Source organism: Protopterus annectens, chromosome 15.part0 (assembly GCF_019279795.1).
Source record: "Protopterus annectens isolate FY-2018-M chromosome 15.part0, PAN1.0, whole genome shotgun sequence".
Taxonomy (NCBI): domain Eukaryota; kingdom Metazoa; phylum Chordata; order Ceratodontiformes; family Protopteridae; genus Protopterus; species Protopterus annectens.
Genome location: NC_056749.1, coordinates 774294300 through 774313773, shown reverse-complemented (window position 1 = coordinate 774313773; position 19474 = coordinate 774294300). Strand labels below are relative to the sequence as shown.

Sequence of the window (19474 nt, the reverse complement as noted above, 5' to 3'; positions counted from 1 at the left end):
TCGTTTCGCACCCAGAGGCAATTGTGCAGTATGTCATGTGACTGGAGCCAGATAACCCAAATAACAACTGCCGGACCAATTCCCAGGTAACCATTGATATGCTTATTTCCCACAAACAACATAACAATATTCTACTTTACTACTGATGCGGGTTACCTCTGCATGTAACATTTTCCTGTCTCTAACAGAGGACTGTTTATACAATTCAGGATGTTTCTGCACATCCTTCCACATTGTTCTCATGATGTTTCAATACAAATAATGAATGGTGCTACAAGTAGTACTGTGATCTTTGGCTGTTATATGACATTCGTAAGACACAGTTATGTTACAAATACTCCCACCAACTGAAACTGTATCATGTTTATGATAACATACAATTCCTTTTTGTGTAACAGGTAAGTACATTGCCACGTTGTCCTGTGATCTCACAGAACCTGTATCAAAGTGTAAATATTCACAAGTCTCAATCTATCCCCAAGGGGACAACATGCATCGGAAGTCCTCCATATGATGTAGGTATGGCAGTACAAACACAGCAATTTAAAGTGTTCATAGTCTGTAGATGCACACGCGTCATGCCTAGGTATCTGTTGAAGTGTGGAAGACACTCTGTGGCCAGTTCATCACGTATCAGTATTTGTATCCGTGTAGTTATATGCAGGTAAGGTCCCAGCAAATGTAAAGTAAACACAAACATGGTTAATAGGTGTATAATCATTAGGACAGCAAACAAAATGTCTTTGGGGTTGCTTTGTATTGTTATACAGTCTTGTCGGGTGATTCAGGCTCTTTGGTATATCAGCTACAAGATGTCAATCAGACTTGATATCCTTTACCGGTTTGAAAATGTGAGGTGGACCCAGGACGACCTCTCTGCAAACTTTACTGCAGTAGGCGTTGCCAACAGTACCCGGTACAGACCTTCACAATTTCCACTTGGCAATAATGTTCTTTGGATAACAGTGACATACACACAGGATACTGGTGTCAGCTATGCGTCCGTCTTCGTTTGCTCTTTATCTGTAAAAGACTTTCACTGAAGAACAGTGTTATTGGTTAACAATCCTCTCATGTCACCTGCTAATGAGTCATCGACCTCCGGCTCTGCAGGCATGACAGCTTTCCACTCTGGCACATGATATGCCATTCCACATACTACTTCGAAGTGGGTGCAGCACTTTACATTTGGAACTGTTGTCATGCTCAGCAATGCTAGAGGTAGACAGCACATGTAACTCGTCTGGATGTCACCCACCAACCTCCTCTACTTATTTCTCGGGATCCCATTTTACGGCGCCAGCAGTCATGCTGACTGTGGGTTGTACATGCAATTTACATTCATGGTAATACAAACTAATCCCCAGGTTGCGTGATTGTCTGGTTCACTACATGTGTTCTATTGTCACTGTAGCTTCTTTACAGCATGCCAGATCTAGGGATACTTTATTTTACTGGCACCTTTGCCACTGCTGCTGCATCCGGATTCATGGTTGGGAATGCTTCTACCCATTTTGATTATATATATGTGTAATCACTAAACAGTATTTGTTCCCTTCACATTTATGCAGATGTATGAACTCCATACAAATAGTACGGAACGGTTATGGTGGTGTAGGTAAACTCACTCCCTTCGGTTTAAATGCTCCCTGTGCATGATATCTACTGCAAATGTGACACGCTGCTCATGATGTTTGTATGTGGTTCGTAATTCCGTATGTTAGGGGTATTCTGTTAACCAAATGTACCATCCCCCCTGTTGAGACATGTCTCTACCCATGGCTCCACAAAGCCGCATATCTGAATACATTAGACGTTAATATTGGCTTTCTCACTGTGGATATGTGCAGTCCGTGTTCAAGGATTGCTCCTCGTCATAACCACGTCGGCTTTTCTGCTTTCGTAGTTGCTGTTTGCATTGTTTGTACAGTTTCTACATCTAAACTGTCTGAGGTTTGTCATTCCTCATTCACACAAACACTTTCCAACTGTGAGGCTGCTTGTTTTGCAGATGCATGAGCTCATGCCTTACCTTTCCTACTGTTATCCTGTTGCTTTCTATGACCTGCACATTTACAATTACCTACTTTAGTGGGTAACTGAATGGAGTCTAATGCATTCAGGATCGATTGCGCATGATTAATCGGTTTACCGGTGGATGTTATCATTCCCCTATTCTTCCACTGCTGCTCATAAACATGCACTGTACAGACAACATACTGACTATCGGGACATATGTCCACACATCAGTTTTCCGCTACAGTACAAGCACGTGTTAAAGCTATCTATTCTGCTGCTTGAGCAGACACGTTATGCTGCAGGGTTTGGCCGTCTACAATCTCATTATCAATAACTACTGCATAACCTACTTGATTCGTTCCTGTAGGACTCTGTCTACATGATCCGTACACATTAACTGTCACCTCTGCATCATCTAAGGGTATATCAGTGATATCATGTCTGTGTGTAGTTATTTAATCCATTTCGTATAGGCAACTGTGTGGTGTGCCATACACAGGTGTCGGACGTGGCGTTGATAGGTTTCATGTTGTACAACGTTCAATCACCATATGAGGTTGACTCAGTGGTATGGTCAAACAAGACAAATGTCTAGCACGGGTCAGGAATGCTATCTTCTCTTGCAGCAGACTGATCGCAACTGCATGAGACATTCTCACAGTGAGAGGGTGGTCTAGTAACATTAAGGCCGGGGCCTGTACTGCCATGGGTGCTACAACAACTGCCTGTACACAATGTGGCACTGACCATGCCACAGTGTCCAACTGCAATGAGTAGTAAGCTATGTAGCGTTGCTTACTTCCATGCTGTTGCATCAAGACTGACATCATATATCTCCGCTTACAATCTACAGTCTGACAACATGTGTTATGATTATTCAGGAGACCTACTACAGATGTTGAAGCTATCAATCGTTCTAGTCTGCAGAAAGCTGTTTCTGCTACTGTAATCCAGTGTAGTATGTGTTGTGCTGCCATAGGTGTATTAAAGATTAAGGCAAACAATACAGCGGATTCCAAAGCATTGTTTGGTATCCAGCTTTGACAAATGTTAGTCGGCCCAGACAGGACTTCATTCCCTTCTTGTTAGTTGGCTTGGGTGCTTATGATATTGCTACCTTCCTATCGTCATGTGATGTTCTACCCTACTTGGATACCACATATGCCAGGTAATTGACCTGTATTCTCTGTAGTTGCAATTTATGCTTGCTTACTTTATGTCCCTGTTCTGCTGAATATCTCAATAATGCTATTGTATCTTCCATACATTGCTGCTGGGTAGGGGCCGCAAGCAGAATATCATCCACATAAAGTAGAACTTGACTGGCCCGGGTGGAGTTAACACCGGAATGTAGCTAGCCATCTCCTGTGGGAATATCGTTGTACTTTCACAGTATCCCGATAGCCGGGTGTGGCTGTATCTGTCACCCTGACTGTCCTTGCAAAGCAATACGGACTATCTGGATGTATAGGTATTGCAAAGGAAGCATAGCTTATATGTACCACGGTAAGATACTTCTGTGGCGTGTTCATAGCATTGAATATAGTGTGTGGGTCTGGCACCATCGCTACCCTAAGTATTCTTACATGATTTACAGCTTGTACATACTGTACCATCCGCCATTCCCTTTTTGGTTTCCGATCAGAAGATACAGGGGTATTGCATGGTGAATAGCGATTACTTTGTGGATGGGGAATTCCCTCTGTGACTTTACAGATATCTTCTGGTGTCCACGGTCTATACACTACGGGGGTTGGGTCCTGGCCTTCCTGTCCTGCATGAGGGTTCGGTACTTCAATTAATTGACAGATATCCTCACTCTGTTTTAGTGACTGTCTTCTTACTCGGGTGTCCCTAGGTATGTTACGTGTTCGGGATGTGGTTTCAATAGCTTCTGTTACATTTGTTCGTTGTGCTACCTCTGTTGCCACAGGATAACGTGTGGGGACTAGCCTGCCCTCCGCTTCATATCCTGGATGTGGTATCGGAGGTGGTAGGGGTTGTGGGGGCTATCGGTACTACTGTATTATGATCTTCTCTGTGTACGTATGATGCTTAGCCATTTGTAGTGTTCTGTTCCCTTCGGTTCACTACCTCAATCCACCTATGTGCATGACGGATACCCAATTGTCGTTGTTTTGTCGCCTGCACATCTTAGGGCTGCCACCTTTTCAGATGCACAATGTGGGACATTAGTGTTCGAACGTGTAATTTTCCAGGAAAAAGCATACCCACGGCCAGTACATAGGACAGGATTTCGCTTTGTGCCAGGAGAGCGACCAATTGTTGGAGCATTTCAGTTGCTTATTCTGTTTATTATGATATTTTGTTGTTCCAGATACAAAATTACTGTTTTATGCTACCATTTTGAAAGATATCTGGGAAATGTTTTTCCTGAGATATCAGGACATTTGCCATTTGTTCGGTTTGTTTGCAGGACACAACTGGCCAAAGAGGGACTGTCCCTCTCAGGGTGGGACAGGTGTTTACCCTAGGACATGTGCATCACATTTTCAGGGATTACAATGTTTCAGTAACGATATTTTGTGTAATATACCATCAATGTCATATTTATTACCCCATTTTGCTGCATAACTCACATTATGTGCTCTCTGCGATTGCATATACTTCACGTCACCCGTCAAACGCGGATCACATGATCTGTTTCTTCAATAATCTCCCATATCCTCTACACGACTGCTACGTACCCTTCTCTCATACCACGTGGTGTCTCCTTCCCTGTATCCACTGTAGTGTCTACAATCACTATTTACTCTGCTGTGTGTTCCCCTGACCTATGTTCAGATTTAACAGTATTTGGATAGGTCTTGACACGCTATCACAACTGTTAACAGAAACACAATGTAGTCTGGTCCCTGATCTACAATAGAGACAAAGAGGCAAACACTCCTTACCTGGGCCTCCTGTTTAAGGCTGCACGCTTTCTTCTTGGGATCCAGTTTTCCGCTTTTCAGCCACAGATCAGACAGTAAACAGCCTCTTTACACACAACAATTCAGTCGGAGGTCTTTTCATTCAAGAAGAACCATTTATGCAAATTCTCCTGCGTAGATGTCTAACCAGCCATGCACTCTGACCTGTAGCTTACCAAGGGAATTCTGGATTACAAGGATCACAATGTCAAATAAGTTGTTAAAACCAGACTGTAGTTATCAGTAGGCTTTTCTAAGTGACAGCCAATAACACAGGAGGCTCGGGTTCGGAAAGTTTTAGTAGTGTACACAGGCAGGCTAAATAATATACAGTCCAAGTATGAGAGTTTTGTCTGACTCTATACAGTAAGCAGTTTCTTTATATAGTGTTTACAATCAGCTTTTGCCCACCTTACTGACGTGGTCGGTCACAGGGCATTTCCATCACTATGGTCCACAATAGTCTATACATACGTGGGTGCTGGGGTCGTGCTTTTAAAATGTTTTCCCATGAGAATAACACAGCCTTGCAAGGCACCTTGTAAATTACAGTGTCCTTCTGTGATTGTAGCTGTTTCAAGGACCCTAGACTGTTCCGATACAGTGGACAGTTAATTTCTTAATACGTTGCTTTGTCTCTCTGGTAAGGAGTTGTACTGTTATCTTCGATAGAGCTCACAAGGCCATCCTCCTCAGGGAAGGAGTGATGTTATGCATGTACATACATTTATTGTTCTGTAACCCAGCAAATAATTGATGCTGACAGACATAAGCCTGCTGTACTGCTTACTGCCAGGTTCAGAATTCCATCACACTACAGCTTAGCTTCACCAATTACATGCAGGCTTAGTTCTACTGCCATATTGTACGGTACAATTCAATGCATTATATAGTATTTCGAGTGTAAACTGGCACTTCATATGTGTTTCTATATATATTTTTCGAACAACAGCCATCCGGCCATATGCATGTTGTTCCGTCCTTTACCTTGACCGTGTGTATTTGTCCGTCCGGCAACGCTACTCTCCACATGTGATGTCCCACCTTCCCCTTCTTTGCCTGTAGCACCCTGTTAGGACGTCCTGTTTGGTAGGCACGTGTTCCGCTATATGTGATCGACTTCACTGCATAGATAATCATCGATGCGGTGGTCCAACAACCCGACTTGTCCACATGTGTACAGTTATGTGCACCGTGTCGTATGCAAACCTATATGGTTTGGACGGGTACATACTACATGCGGGATGTACACATTCTGCAGACACATTCACATGCAGCCATTTACATATCTGTACCTGCGGTGGGTTGGTGACATGTGGGGTACGTATTTGCCCGCGTGGCATTGCCTAACACAAACATCTTACCACATTTCAGGTATGCACATTGTGTGTGGGTGTATAGCTGCACACGGATGCTAGCAGGTTAGGGTGCAGAGGTGTACATGGGTGGGACTGACATGTACAATGAGGCTATTGTGTAGTACATCTGAATGCATGGGTTCTGCTTCTGGATATTACACTTCAACATACGCCATCCAGTGTATGCAACAGAGACGTTGCTGGGTGTGGGATATGTTGCTATGCACATGTTTGCCTGTGTTTGAGGTATCTTGCTTCCTTACTGTTGTTATGTCAACACAGCTACCCGGCTATGTACTCTCACTACTGCTTGTGACCATTATGGTTGGCACCTTTTCCAATGCCCATAGTGGGGCATGTTATGTGGAAACTTCAGAATTTGCAGGACTACACATACCCACGGCTAGTGCAGTTGACAGAACTTCACTTGTTTGCCATACTATAAGCTTATTCTGTAAGCATTTGGGTTCCTTATTCATTTTCTTATGCCATGTCTGTGTTTCATATAGTAATGTATATGTTTTATGCTACTATTACATGTATATTGCGGGAATTTTTTGGGCAGGGGATCGGAGGTCATTTTCCATTTTTCCGATTGTTGCAGGGACACAACTGTCCAATCAGGGACTGTCCATGGCACATTGGGACAGCAGGTAACCCTGGTGACCATGCCCATGTCGCTACTGGGGTTGCCACCTTTTCCAGTTTCCAATCTGGGATATTTCCGGGACTCACATCTGACTTTACAGGCCGACACATACACACGGTCACTATATAGCATAGAACTTCACTTGTTTGCCTAAATGAAAGCTTATTGTTGTGGCAATTTGCTTGCTTATTCTGTTTCTTGTGTCATTTAGGTATTTCTGTTACAGAAATAACCAATTCATGCTACCATTACATTAAATACGGGATATCATTGTGTCCTACAATCTTAGCACATCTGCCATTTTTAATACGTTTTTTCGGGACACAACTGGCCATAGAGAGACTGCCCCAACCAAAGTGGGACAGGTGGTGACCTTAGTCGCTGCTCCTATGTCGGTGCGGCGCTGACATGCTGCTGTACACCTTCTCTGAGTGTAAGCACTGACGGTGCATTGCGGGACAAACGCGGTCTTATGCGTATCCTTTGCTCCTTGGACGGGTACACTTATGCCTTCGTGGCTTGTATTTGCTTCTCCGTTAATTTGGGACGGGTACTATGTTGCATACTCTACGTGCGTTTCATTCTGCACGGGACCTGGCTGCTGCCATTACTATTATGGGCGGACCGTGGCTGTCAGCACATTAGGTTGCTCACCTCATGCCGGCTTAGACACGCCTCCAGACGCATCCTACCTGGGCTCGCTCACGTACACTACGCACGTGTCTGTGGTTCCGGTGCACTCTCATTAATATGCATATGGCGCTACTGCGCCGGCTATTCACTGCACCGCCGGCGCAAGCCTTACGCCGGCCTTGCGCCGAGCTTCATGAATCCCGGGGTATATCTAATTTGGTATAATTACTTAAACTATGGTTGCTTTTTGTATTATTTTTAAGGACTGTAAAATTATTGGTCTTAAAATGTTTTGTAATACTTTGCAGATTTATCCCCAGGTCTCTACCAAAAATAAGTTCTTACCATTTCAGACTTTCCTGTTAATCAAATGGGATTGATTAAATAAATAAATAAATGCAATCTGCTCTATAATGCTAGCTGTTATTTCTTATTATTAGCTATCCTTGGCTACAATATGAATGTTTGTTTCATTTTTATCAAAATTTTATTATTTAGTTTCATGTTGTTCTGTACACATCTCTTGATGAGCAACAGATTTATTATAAAGGTGACATTCATTCATCATGCAATGACTGGGTATTACAGTTTATCTTGACAGGTAATTTTATTAACAATTTAGCTTCTTACTTTGTAATGCATGATATCTAATTCATTCAGTTTTATTTACATTGTATGGTCCCTGGGTCTTGTCATCTTTTATCATGCTGTATATTTTGTCTTTTTCACTCCTCGTGTCCTTTTACATAATTTCTCAAAGTTGTGACATTTAGAATGGAACTTTTCTCTTTTTGACTTCACTGAAAATGTGACTTCCCAGATGACTATTGATAGATGAATGAACGAATGCAGTAATATAGTCCAATAGGCATTCTGATATGAGAGTTGAGTGTTATAAGTATAACTTTGGGGGAAAAACTGATGTGCTGCTTTCTGATTTCAGTTATAGCTGGATACCATAATATTCTTAAAAATTCAGACCAGATTTCTGAGAAGACATAGGCAAAAACAAAAAACATATCCCATGACAGCATTTCAAAAATAATGCACTGGCATAAGTACTTCTAATGGATTCAGATGGCATGACTGGAAATTGTTTTCACTGAGAGAGCAGAGAAATACCTACAAAGTGTCTCTAACTCACATGGTAAAAGTGGGACCGGGTTTCATAAAAAGTGGGATTAACGCATGGGAAAACATGAAAGGCAACAAGGAAAAATGTACACTGGTAATGTTTCTCATAAAATTGCAGATAAGAAAGAGATCAGATTGTCTAGTATAACTGAACTTTCTGCTGAGTCTATGTCACTAAGTAAACATATAAAGCACCAGTGAAAGACTTTATATAATCATGCATGGATGAATAGTTCACGCATAACGAGTGTAACATCTACAAAGAAAGGTGAGAAGAAACAGTTTCATTACTATTTGCACAATGCATGCTAGTTACTAAATGTCTCGTTCATACTGAATGATTATCATGACAGTTGATAAAAGAGGAACAAGATAGATTTTTATCACATCTAACAAAAGATAGACTGTTACCACAGATGGGAAACCTCTGTGTAATTGTCAGCTGTACAGGTTATGCAGTCATCATGTCATTTTCTTATCTGTATCTACAATCTTTCTTCAGTGACAATAAATACAGACTCAGCTTGAAAGACAGAACAGAGATCTCCCTGAACATTGAAGTCTGCCATGAGTCGTTGGGCATTTGCACTCATTGTCCTTGTAGTAGCAGGAGTTATTGGTAAGAAACAAACAGTTTATGAATAAATATGTCAAGTAAAAATAAAAATGTTTTAATCATTTTGAAATGGCATTGCTTTACTGATAATTATAAAGACTGCATTTCACTTCTTTAAAAAAAGTTTTCACAGAAACAGATTCATTTGCTATGAACAAGTTTATAGCCGGAATAATTGATATTACTCCTGCAAAAGTTGGAACTTAGAATGATTAATAATTTCACTTTCCAATTTATTACTTAGCATGTGGTAGTGATAAAATGTCACCTGTCTTATAGCATTCAGTTGTGCAGTTGTATGATTCCCTTTCAATACACAACATGTTTTATTGGACTGCATTCATTCATTCATGGTGCACGTGTGTGTATCTGCATAATGTACATTTTTGTCTTTTGTACACTTGCTACACCTGCCTGCACACACTGCATTTAGTAAGTTCATTATATATGGCTCTACCTATTCTAGGATGTTGTTCAGTATATAAATTGTATCAATCATGTATTTACTTTTTAAGATCATGTGCAACTATTTGCACAGATCTGCAATATTTTTCTTTCTTCTGGGATGACAGGTCAGCTTCTCAATCTGCAAATCCAATTTACAGGATATTCTGTTGTGTCACTTTTCTGCTCATAAACTTTGTCTCTCCAGACTTTTGAGAGCAGCCCTTTTTGTATTTACATCATCACACTTGTCACTTTGATTATGCATTGCCGGATGTTTCCACCACTTCCTGCACTATGTAGGCTGGGTGTCGTGTTAATGTTGCACACTGGCTGAGTGCAATTTGTCCATTTATTAATGGAAAAGGTTTTACATTTGCATGCATTTTTTGCATAAATCAAAGGTAAACTATGAAATTCTAATATCTAGCATTACTGTCCTACTATAATCCTCAGTGATTTACTAAAAATTCAAAAGTTTTATGAGGGATGGACAGAGTTAAAATATGAAAATCAGAGGCCTTCTGCAATAATCATGAACAGGTGGTAGATAAGATTCAGCGACATTAGGCAAACTCAGAGACAATTAAGGGATCTGGATTTTGTGCTGCATGTGATGTGCTAGTGTGACAGTGAAACAGAAGGAGCCTTCACATTTGTTTTTGCACAAAAGAGACAGAGAATACATGAAGATTTAAAAACCAGATTAACAATAATGTGTAACAAACCTTAAAACTGAAAATTAGAGTAACTTATAAGTAAAACTGATGTATCTGAAAATCCTCTCTCTGTATGACATTCTCCTTTTTGCTGATTATGTAATGGATTCTGCTGACCCCAGCATGATGCCAGCACATCAGCAAGGAAGTAAAACCTCCTGCACAGTAATCCCTGAGGGCAGAGTAAGGTTATGGGTATGGATGACAGTTTTTGGAAGAGATCTTTCTTAAAAAGAAAAGTGAGAATGCAAATTTAAATGACAGAAAGCCTGCAAAGGTAAGCAGCTACTGAGGAAACGCAGTTTGAAAACAAGACGGCCTAATTTGATTTTACCAGTTTGCATATGATCTTCAAGGCTCTAAACTCTTAATCTACATCCTGTATCCAAGCTGAAGGGTACATTTTTTTCAGGCTTCATTTGCCCACTGTGTGACTCTGAGCAAGTCACTTAGACAGACAGTGTTCCTGGGTTCATTGGGCTTACCCAAATTAAAAATGTCTACGATGAAAAAGGTGTGGTATGACAGGAATGCTCGAGCTAGAGAGTATGCCGTAGGGCAGCAGGTGATGGTTCTCATTCCTGTCAGACACAAGTTGCAGGCAGCTTGGGAGGGACTCTACAAGGTGGTAAGAAAGGTAAGTGATGTTATCTACATGGTGGAAGTGCTAGGCAGACAGCAGGGGCACAAATTGTACCATAGACCAGCAGCAGCCAAGCAGTGAACCACAAAAAGTATCCAGAATACGTTTAATTGAAGCGCTTTTCGTTTGCAACAATGTGCGAACTTCATCAGAATGAATGTGTGGTAGCAACAGTACAGGTTTTATACAATCAGCTTAATTGTTCTTATCAACATAATTGAAAATAATTAATAGTAATTAACTTACAATAATCACATAGCTGTTAAAGGTACAAAACCTGAAGAATAGTTACTATCAAATGCTGAAAAAATATATATGTATATATAAATACATTCAAAAGACATCAATGATCCTGAAGAAAACACTAAACACAAATGTATTTAAAAGTATTTAAAAGTGTTCAACTTGTATATATCTAAATATTAAAATATAAATTATATTATTATTAGTTAAATCAAACTGTCGTTCACTAATAATACAACCAATTATATGTAATAACATTTACCTAAAAAAACATTAAAAACACCCATATTCTGTAAGCATAAGAACTTGGAACAGCTAATGTACTTAATACTGCTTACTATCTTTTAAGACTAAGAATACTTAAAAGACAAGCGATAGAGCATGCCTCATTTAGACCAGGGGAATGGTAGGATTCCAGTCTAATTTGCCACTGCAGTTCTAATGTTAGCAGTTTTAACGCAGTCGGACCACCTCTAATGTCATTATATACCTGGTCAATTGCTATAAATTTGAAATGGTGCGTAGGATGATCCAAAATGTGTTTAGCCAGTGCATTAGTAGTTTTTGCTTTCCTAATGGTGTATTGGTGTTCGTAAATACGTTCTCTAAACTTTCGTTCAGTTTTCCCCACATAGTGGGCCTGACAAGACTGACACTGCGCTAAATACACCACCATCTTTGAATTACAAGTGAATCTATGCTTAAGTTTAAATAATTCATTGCTAACCACAAATCTATTAGATTCTACAATGAATTTACAGTAGTTACAGTTGTGGCATTTAAACATCCCTGGGCTCCTAGTTTGTAATGGTTTCATCTCAAACCATGATTTAAGATTCCTACCTTTTTTGTACACTACCGAGGGGAAAGCTCCCAATTTCGAGGATACTAGTGAATCAGTTTTGAAGAGATGCCAATTTTTCTTAACAATGGACCACACAATGAAGCTGTCTACTGCAAACGTTGTAATGAACCTAGAGGGGTTTTCCACTGCTACACAATTAACGTCATCATTCTGTTGGTCAAGGATGGTGGTAGATGGTGTTACTTCACTTCTCACCTTCAATTGTAGTAATGGTACATATATGTTAAGATTTCTTTTCATTTCAATTTCACTTATAAGTTCTTCGACAAGCTGGGTGGGATAACCTCTACTGAGAAACATCTTGTTTAGTGTACCACATTCCACATAAAAATCTTCATCCTTACTGGTGATCCTTGCCGCTCTGACTAACTGACCTTTCACCACGGCCCTCTATTGAAGAGATGTATATAGATGGTAGGATCAACCAAGACATGTTCAACTATATGACCACCTCCTATCCCAAGATTCCATATTTCTTTGGCATACCTAAGATACACAAAAATGTCAACAACCCACCTATGCGTCCATTGATTGATAGTCGTGGATCACCTACTTATGCTTGTGCAAAAGTAGTAGATGGCATTTTGCAGAAATATATCCCACTAGAGACTCAGATCTGCAAGGATTCGTGGACGTTTCTCTCTAAGATTAATGAGCTTAGGTATGAAGAACATCATAATTTCCTTACAATTGATGTTAAGGATTTATATACTTGCATACCTCAAGACAAAGCAATTGAGTGGGTTGGAGAAAGGCTAACAGCTAGAGGAGCAAACAGCCGTGACATCTCTTTAGTTGTTGAACTACTTGATTTAACTCTATCTAAAAACTTCTTCATGTTTGGGGAGAATTGCTATTTGCAAACAGTCGGAGTTGGAATGGGCTCACCATATGGCGCAAGTGTGGCCAACTTCGTCATGGCCCATTGGGAACAACAATTTATTTTTAAAGATTCTGTGTTCTCTGGCCACCTTGTGCACTATACGCGTTACCTTGACGACATTTTCATCTTATTCAATGGAAATGAAGAAGAGGCAGCCTCCTTCATCGATTTTTTGAATACTACTACTGATTTTTTGAAGTTTACTTCCACCTTCAGTAGTAATCAGATAGCTTATCTTGATATCTTGCTATCTAAGGATGTGAACGCTTCCTGTTTTTCATCTAGAATATACAGGAAACTGACACACTCCAACACATTTCTTCATTTCACCAGTTGTCATCCTTTTAAGCAGAAACGGGCCGTGGTGAAAGGTCAGTTAGTCAGAGCAGCAAGGATCACCAGTAAGGATGAAGATTTTTATGTGGAATGTGGTACACTAAAAAAGATGTTTCTCAGTAGAGGTTATCCCACCCAGCTTGTCGAAGAACTTATAAGTGAAATTGAAATGAAAAGAAATCTTAACATATATGTACCATTACTACAGTTGAAGGTGAGAAGTGAAGTAACACCATCTACCACCATCCTTGACCAACAGAATGATGACGTTAATTGTGTAGCAGTGGAAAACCCCTCTAGGTTCATTACAACGTTTGCAGTAGACAGCTTCATTGTGTGGTCCATTGTTAAGAAAAATTGGCATCTCTTCAAAACTGATTCACTAGTATCCTCGAAATTGGGAGCTTTCCCCTCGGTAGTGTACAAAAAATGTAGGAATCTTAAATCATGGTTTGAGATGAAACCATTTCAAACTAGGAGCCCAGGGATGTTTAAATGCCACAACTGTAACTTCTGTAAATTCATTGTAGAATCTAATAGATTTGTGGTTAGCAATGAATTATTTAAACTTAAGCATAGATTCACTTGTAATTCAAAGATGGTGGTGTATTTAGCGCAGTGTCAGTCTTGTCAGGCCCACTATGTGGGGAAAACTGAACGAAAGTTTAGAGAACGTATTTACGAACACCAATACGCCATTAGGAAAGCAAAAACTACTAATGCACTGGCTAAACACATTTTGGATCATCCTACGCACCATTTCAAATTTATAGCAATTGACCAGGTATATAATGACATTAGAGGTGGTCCGACTGCGTTAAAACTGCTAACATTAGAACTGCAGTGGCAAATTAGACTGGAATCCTACCATTCCCCTGGTCTAAATGAGGCATGCTCTATCGCTTGTCTTTTAAATATTCTTAGTCTTAAAAGATAGTAAGCAGTATTAAGTACATTAGCTGTTCCAAGTTCTTATGCTTACAGAATATGGGTGTTTTTAATGTTTTTTTAGGTAAATGTTATTACATATAATTGGTTGTATTATTAGTGAACGACAGTTTGATTTAACTAATAATAATATAATTTATATTTTAATATTTAGATATATACAAGTTGAACACTTTTAAATACTTTTAAATACATTTGTGTTTAGTGTTTTCTTCAGGATCATTGATGTTTCTTTTGAATGTATTTATATATACATATATATTTTTTCAGCATTTGATAGTAACTATTCTTCAGGTTTTGTACCTTTAACAGCTATGTGATTATTGTAAGTTAATTACTATTAATTATTTTCAATTATGTTGATAAGAACAATTAAGCTGATTGTATAAAACCTGTACTGTTGCTACCACACATTCATTCTGATGAAGTTTGCACATTGTTGCAAACAAAAAGCGCTTCAATTAAACGTATTCTGGATACTTTTTGTGATTCACTGCTTGGCTGCTGCTGGTTTATTACTTAAACACTTTTGTGTTTGGACAGTGCATTAGTCTACCTACAGTTTGGCTCTCCTTTTGGATTTTCTAGTTGTGTTTGTTCTACTTTCTTAGTATGACAAATTGTACCATGTTAACATGATGAAACCTTACCATGATAGGGAGGCCCTTGTGCTGAGCAATTACAGTGGATTGCAGGAGGAGTCTGAGGGAGATCTGGGGACTGATCTCCTCAGTGAGGCTTGGGCTCACACCTCAGTGGAAGGGGTAGCAATGTTCCAGCAGCAATCTCCCACCCAGGTTTGAGAACTCCGAGCAGTATTGCAGGAGTCTGGGGGCATGTTCACCGGGAAACCAGGGAGCACCCACCTGGTGCAGCACCAGGTGGATACAGGACCCCAAAGGCCTATCAGGCAGGCCCCTTATAGGGTGCCTGAGAGAGTCAAACAGACTCTGAAGGAAGAGGAACAGGAGATATTGGAACTAGGGGTGATTCAAAAGTCCAACAGTCCCTGGGCCTCACCAGTGGTGTTGGTGCCAAAGAAGGATGGCAGCACCAGGTTCTGTGTGGATTACAGGAAATTAGTCACACAGAGTCAGATGCTTACCCCATGCCTAGGACAGATGAGGCCCTAGAGCAGCTGGGTGGGGCTAAGTATCTTACTACCATTGATTTTACCAAGGGTTACTGACAGGTGCCCCTGACTCCAAGTGCTAGAGAGAAGTCATCCTTTGTGACTCTTTTTGGCTTTTATGAGTTCACAAAGATGTCCTTTGGGATGAAGAATGTCCCAGCGACTTTCCAGAGGCTGGTAGATCATATCCCAGCAGGAGCAGGAGGGTTTGCCCTTGCTTACCTAGATGATATTGCCATCTACAGCCATTTCTGGCAAAGGGACCTTCAACATGAGGGAGGTGCTGGGCAGACTACAGAGGACAGGGTTGACCATTAAGCTGAGCAAATGTCAGATGGGTATGGGAGAGGACTCCTACCCAGGACATAGAGTGGGGAGTGGTAAGATAAGGCCAGAACCTGCCAAAGTGGAAGCTATTCAGGCATGGCCTGCACCTGTTACCAAAAAGCAGGTGAGGGCATTCTTGGGGACAGCAGGGTACTACAGAAAGTTCTTTCCCAATTATAGTACCATAGCTGCTCCCCTCACAGACCTGACAAGAAAGAACAGGCCAGATAAGGTAGTGTGGGCCCCAGCATGTGAGCAGGCATTTCAGAAGCTTAAAGAAACTTTGGAAGGACCCCCTGTGTTAGCCAGTCCAGACTACAGCAAACACTTTGTTGTGCAGGTGGATGCTTCAAACTATGGGGTGGGGGCTGTACTTAGCCAGATTTCTTCAGTGGGAGAAGAGCACCCATTGGTTTATCTCAGTCATAGGCTCCAACCCAGGGAGGAATGCTATACAGCGATAGAAAAGGAATGTCTAGCCATAGTGTGGGCACTACAAAAATTTCAGTCTTATCTGTATGTAAGAAAATTCACTGTGATGACAGATCACAACCCTCTAACATGGTTAAACAGAGACAGTCAGCAAAATGCCAAGTTGCTAAGATGGAGTCTGGGATTGCAAGCATTTGATATGTCAGTGCAGCACAGCAGTGGGAGTAGCAATGCCAGTGCAGATGGGCTCTGAAGACAGGGAATGGGGTGAGGTACACCCAGATAGACCTGACACTCTCAAGCAATGTTTCTCAAGGGTCACTTGAAAAACTTGCTTGAGTTCCCTGGGGGGGGGGGGAGATGTGACAATTGGGGAGAGATGGGCGAAGGCTGCCAGCCTAGTCAAATAGAATTTGATACATAATTCTATCATTTGTATAAATAAATGTAAATACATGCTTGTGTTTTTAAATGTAAAAAAACACTGTAAAATGTGAACTTCAAGATTGTTGCAACATTGCCATCTGCTGTAAGGAAAACCAAGCCAAGTAATTCAAATGTGTCTTTTTAAGTTGAAAAGATCTTATGAATCTCTTTAATGTTTTACAATTCAGCTCCAGTGCGGCTGGATGAAGGTTTCATGCCCATTGTTTTAAGGCTAAAGTTTATGACCAGAATTTAGATGCGGAAGGTGCTTTATTGCTCTAGTTTCTGTTAGAATATACATGCGAAATGTCTTCTATTGTTGTAAGTTTCTGTGCAGGTGTTAGATTGCTAAATAATGCAGTTTGTTTGCCTGGGAAAACCTAAGTGTCAAAATGATGTAATTTGGGGAGGGACCCAGCAAACATGTTTGTTAGTAATGTTTAAATACTATTTCTCACAAAAGACTGGAAGCATTTTGACATTGGACATCCAACTTATCAGCACTCTGCCTTATGCTCACATGTAAGTTTTAGCACTGTGATTTCTTGTAGAATAGTTAAAGCTAGTAAAGATTAATTAGGTATTCTTCTTCGAAATCAGACCTGTCCTACTATATTATATTAAGTTTCTGTGTGATCGCTGAACTCTTAGATATCTCTGTGGTGTAGTAGTTTTGTCTTGTGTTTTAATTATTTATTATTAAATATTTTAAAACCTTCTACCTGTGGCTGATTTGAGTAGAGATACGCTTTAGAGTACATTGCATATTTATAGATGTTATTGTAATAGGCCACTCTAAAGTAAGCCTTGACTGTTAGTCATACTACCATTGGATAATAATATTGCACAGTAATAATTGGACACCCTTTTAAGGGCTTTTGTGTAGCTGATATTTATTAACTTGTGGTGGCACAAATTACTACCGTATAGCCTGGGTAAAGGGGCACAGCTGGAGAACCTGTGCCAGACTTTTTCCCAGGAGGGTCTGTGTGGTTGTATAACCTCTTCTCAAAGTGTGTGTGTGTGGTGTGTCAGCTACCTGGGCAGGGACAAAAAGCACTGGTTGGACAGAGAGGCTACTGGAGGTTAGCTTGCCAGCTAGGCTGAGATCTGGACCCTATAGCTGTGCCAGTGGGGAGTCTTATTGGGGACCTGGAGAGCAAGGGAGCAACCAGCCCCAGACTGACTGTGATTTCTGTGTGCACTTATAGGAAATTGTACTTTACTGTGTGCATTAGTTGTCCTTTCCTCTTCTATGAGATGACCTCCCTGGTTTTAGTGAGGAGGATTGAGACTCCTTGATTGCTGGGCCAGGGTATGGTCTTCACAATTACCATTAATCCTCTGTGCTAACTGCCAGACATCTCTAGTGTTTGGTCAGGAAACCTCAATAAGGTTTTTAAAATTAGGGAATAAGACACAGTGTACATAATATATAGGGCTCAAAATGTGATATAATGACTGAATGACATCATGTATAAAGTTTATTATGCAGAATAACCATACACAGTACAACTAGTTACAGAACACACAGTCTAGGATACTGTGAGCTCTGTTAGGTAAAGAAGTCCTTACCTAAATGTTTCCTTTGTTTTACTGACAGTTAATACAAAGGATTACATCTATGAACTGCTAATGGGCTGCTTCCAACACTTCAGGATTTGTTTCTGTACTCTTCCATTTGCCTGCTGTGTGACTGTTTTGGGGATTGGCATAAAGGTTGGGGTGTTTATTTCACTGACATAAGGTACAGGGTGTGATTCCTACCTTTGAAAAGAAGAATTGAATAGGCTTAAAATGGCTGACAAAAAACACTAGCCTAGTACTTACCTATGAACTTAAATCAATTAATGAGACAATACTCATGGAATAAGATATTGAGTACTGTATTTTTCTGTGCTCTTCACTGGTTAAAAATGCAAATAAACTGAACTCATATTCTGTGAAAATACAGAGATTTGTGTTTGCAGTGTATGGATTTGTTGGTAGCAATTAGAGACATGTTAAGACATTAAATGTAAACCATTGTTCAAAATATGATTTATGTATTTTTATTTTAAGGTGAGAAAGATGGAAGACAACAAGCCATAAAATGTGGAACTCGAGTACAAGGGTTTTGCTTTAAAGATCCCGGGTGCCCTCGATGTTGGGGTGAAATTATAGGAACATGTCCTCCTCAACAAATATGGTACAAGCAACAAGTAAAAGATAACATTGAGATAATTTGAAAAATACTAATAGCAAAACATAGAAAGTGCACTTTTAGCAGCTAATTCATATTACTTTGCTTTACATACTGGCCAGGGCAAAGTTGTCTATCTAATCCGCACTGTTAGGTAGCTATTTTATTTAATTTGCTCCTCGTGATTCCCCTCCTCTTTGTCTACCTCCCACCCAAGGCATTTGTTAAGGATTCTGAGGTGTTACAGTCACTACTCATACAGATAACCCATTCCATTTATCCACTACTCTTTCAATTCCAAACTGCTTCGTAATGACAAAGTTGAACTTTGACCTTTAGTCTACAAGTATGCCCCAGTTACTTCCATTACCTTTCTTCCTCAGTGTACACCATCATAATATCATGTTTGCCTTTCTTGTTTTTTATTAAGTGAAAATTCATTTATCTGTGGTATTCCCTCCTCATAGCACTTGTTCTCTATCTGATTTATTATCATTCTAATCTTTATCTGTACCTTCTCAACTAGATTGGTTTTCTTATCCCTACAAGTCA

General features: G+C 40.2%; 1 long non-coding RNA gene across 1 annotated transcript in view; it reads left to right on the top strand.

Annotated features, from left to right (window-relative positions):
* The first annotated feature begins 9255 nt into the window (after positions 1 to 9255).
* The window catches only part of LOC122789677, a 14678-nt gene continuing 4459 nt past the window's right edge, over positions 9256 to 19474 (top strand). The window contains exons 1-2 of the long non-coding RNA XR_006362861.1: positions 9256 to 9345; positions 18802 to 18928. This is a non-coding gene — a long non-coding RNA (uncharacterized LOC122789677). The remainder of the gene's footprint in view (positions 9346 to 18801; positions 18929 to 19474) is intronic.